We start from the raw sequence: 3,936 nt of genomic DNA, 5'->3' as shown, positions 1-3,936 counted from the left end.
GCCTGCTTTGCTGAGACCGGCTACTCAGATATTATTTACCAGTATTAAAACTGGTAAATGTGCACAAAATTAAGCACAAACCTCCCACAGTCATTTCATGATGTTTTGCTGGTGTGAAATTGTGGACTTCATGGGCCAAATGACTTCTTTCAGCTAGATTCTGAAGTCTGATAACTTCAAATAAAACCACAACATCATAGATAAAGCCAGCTGACTTACTTCTTTTATCCACCACAGAAGAGATAATCATCTTTACAGAGGAATTTAAATAACATCGATGGCGACGTCGCAACTTCAGATTTCAGGTGCAAGTGAAGTGCAGAGACTAAGAGATGCCATCAGACTTCCTACACAGTTTCTCAAACTAACAAAAAAAAAAGGTCACATCAGTTTACAGCCTCTGCAGAGAGTTACAACACAGTTGGCTTTCCCATATTTACCATAACTCAGATTACAGTGTTTGGGCCATCTGTGGAGTTTAATCCCCATCGCATGAGTCCGTGCGAGTCAGTATTTGAGCGTATCTGCGTGCATATCTCATGTCAGCGAGCATGTTATTAAGTTACCAGAAAGTGTTGGAGGGCTAGGTCTCCTTCAGTGCAATAGAGGCCATGGGGGAGATTGATGACTCACAGGATCTCAGGAGGGAGAGCGGGCACACAGACCTGTAAGGAGACACGGACAACGGTGAAGGCTACAGATGGCACTGCTCTGCAAAGGCTCCAACACGGGGTAGAGACCTCCCACGGGGCAATGTATAGATGTCACTACAAGGCGCTTGTTCAGTTGACATTGTTGTTTCCTATCTGAGTCACTTCAGAAGATAAAAGACGGATCTAGTCTTAAAGTTATGGTACTTTGTAAGTTTAGGCTGAACCAAATCTGGGGAAAAGAGGACCGTATGTACAGAATGTGCAGTAATACAAACAGTAACTAGCATGTAAGGTCATGCTGTTCTTCAGTCTCAGAGGACAGCAGCAGTGTGGAGCCAAGACGTGTTCATCTAATGCCTTTAAAAAATCATGTCAGCGCACACAATACTAGGCTGCTGCTGTGTAGGGGGTGAGGAGAGTTTTCCAACAATAACACCCTGAGAAATAAAAAATCCACAGGGTTGAGAGTTAGAGACAGAAAAACACACAGGGTGGGACAGAGGGAGAAAAAAATGTTTTTCAAGCCTTAAACATTAAAAGAAATTTAAAAAAAAATCCTGCAGTCTATCGTTCTCATTTCTACGGTGACTTCTTCCCCTTGTGGCCATCAGGGCCCCAGATCTTAAAAATGAAAAAACGAACAAACAAAAAAACCCCAGCCATAACCCCAGAGAAAGCTTTCTGTCTTACAACCTCAAAGCCAAAGCTTTTAGGTGTGTCTTTATGCTTAAATAGGTCATGTTGTTTGGCTGACCTGATTGAGGGGCATGTCTCTTGAAAACAAGCCGAAAGAACGTAACAAAAGACAGAAACTGCTAGAGGTGGGATTCCTCTTAGCACAGAGGACGACAGGTCTGCCTCTGTGTGTGTGTGTGTGTGTGTGTGTGTGAGCACACATGTTTCAGTGAAGATCAAGTTCTCCCATTGAGGAACCTGTCAACTTGTTACTGTATCTGAGCCTGGATTTCATTGATCAGCACAAAGAATGGACTTTACAGCAAAGTGATGAAGGCCGACTGGGTGCCTAACTATATTATGATTGTTAACCCTGCACGCATCATAAATAAATACAGTGAGCAGATAGAAATACAAGAGTCAGAATGATAGTCACAAAAAAAAAGGTGTTCTGAGATGCAGAACCTGAAAATCCACAGTAAAGATGGAGGACAGAGCGGGGATTGTTTGGGGGAAACACACCTGCTCCACAGCTTTGAAGAAGAGATGAAAGCAGGTCCTCTAATTACAGCACTTCGAACACAAATATCAGTGCTTTTACTCCTCTGGCCCGTGAGGTGTGTGGAGTGAAACAAACAGATCTCCTCTCACTCTCGCCCTCTTTTATTTGTCATAGCTCACATTACAGCCACCCTTGTGAGAAGCGATCCTCAAATGTGAGTTTTTCTGCTGTGCGATGAAGCGCGTGCTGTATCTCAGCTTCACTCCTGCGTGCAGTTAGTTGGTGAAATGTTCCTCTGAATCTCAGTTTGGCCTAACAGGCTGGGACAGGAGAGGAGAGGGCCAGTGAGAAATCCCAAGCTGGCTCTTCTGTGTCTTCTTACACAATGTCTGACTGCTTTGTTTTGCCTGAGACACATTTTAACAGGTTCACTGGATTCATAAACTGCACGATCATGTTTAATGAAATGCCAGTGTGATAAGTAATTCAACGGAGAGAAGAGAGGTGAGGAGGACGGCACAGCACTTATTCTCAAGCAGATTCAATCTTCCTCTCAATCTGAGCAGAAACACATGCAGTGTTGCTTTATGATGCATGTATAAGGACCCGAATGCCTCATGCAACACACAACACTGAACTCTACAAATCCCCAATCCCCAAATCGTGCCATTTACCACCAGCACAATGGAACAAGGCATAAGAGTTTCATCTTTTATTCACTACAGCACTCATGATGAATTAAACAGACATTATCTAAGAGCCTGTAAGGATGATAAGATGATATGTTGTTACCTAAAGTGTTCTGAAATGTCTTTTAAATGCCAAGAATAAGTTTATTAATATGAGAGTAGCCAGGACTGTTTGGCCTCGTTGAAATCAGTGAGCAGCAACAGATGGGAAGCTGCTACACCTAGTGGATTTATGACAGAACTGCAATAGGAGCAGGGCTTATGTACTGACGAGCTGATTGGATCTCTTTCAAATCAAATTACAAGTTCATGAAGAGAAAATGTAAGATTTCTCAATTAGATAGAACAGATCAGTAACAATAGAGTTTTTTTGCACGACGTACGGGTGAAAATAAAAGTAGTCCTTTAAGGCAACTGCGTATGAAAAGAGTTATCAGCTGCTGCCAGGTGTTGCTCCTGCCCATCCATACAGGCCTGAAGTGATCGTCTCCCAAAACGATTACAGTGTAAGAAATGGGGGACAAAATCCACAGTCCTGCAAAAATGTATTCTACAGTTCAGCCAAAGTTTCAACCGTTTAAGCACAAAATTTCCTCTTCAGGTTAATGGAGCAAGAAAAACACTGTCCAGGCAAAGACCTGGAGGGAATTTGGCACTAAAAAGGCTGTAATTTTGCAAGATATGCACTTGATTTGTCTAATTCAGACTGCTGAAGCCTCATAGTATCATCATCTGAATTCTTCTGGACCCCTTGCTCTCTTGCCTGAGGATATAAAGCTTGCATGACTTCAGCTTCCATTAACCATACTGCCTGTGAAACTCAGATTAGCTCAGTCAGTATTTAAATGATTTCTCAAGGACTTTTGGGAAAAAAAACAAATGCAATTTGTGCTGATTTTGATTCATTTTACACGTTTGTATATTTATGAATCCAGTCACTCTAAAATCTCGCTTTTCTTTAGCAGAGGTCAGCTGCTCCACTTTGGGCGGTGATCATTTTCTCCACCAAGGTTTCACACTGAAAACATCTGAAACTGGAGGCTGGGGTTATTGGGTAATCAAAGCCATTAAAGACCTCACTATCAGAGTAATGCCGAGTTAATTTCAAAATGGAGGGGAACAAATGGACTGTGAAATATGTGCTAATGGTAACAAGCTTTTCCCAAGTTTACAGAAGGGGAGAGAAAGGGAGACCATAGAATGCCCTGTGCTGTTATCACTGAGTCTACACATGTAATTTCACAGAGTTTTGGAGTCAGAATTCAGGGACAAGGACAATTAAACCAGGGACTGCCTGCTATATAATGCTGTGTTGTAAAGTTCACAGAGAGAGACTGAGGTCATTTAAAGTATACGGTTTAAAAATACAGCTCAGATCAAACGAATAAATCCCAACCTCTGTGATATCCAAGAGCAA

This window comes from Chelmon rostratus, chromosome 9, assembly GCF_017976325.1.
Source record: "Chelmon rostratus isolate fCheRos1 chromosome 9, fCheRos1.pri, whole genome shotgun sequence".
In the NCBI taxonomy this organism is placed as follows: domain Eukaryota; kingdom Metazoa; phylum Chordata; class Actinopteri; order Chaetodontiformes; family Chaetodontidae; genus Chelmon; species Chelmon rostratus.
This window is presented reverse-complemented; position numbering follows the sequence as displayed.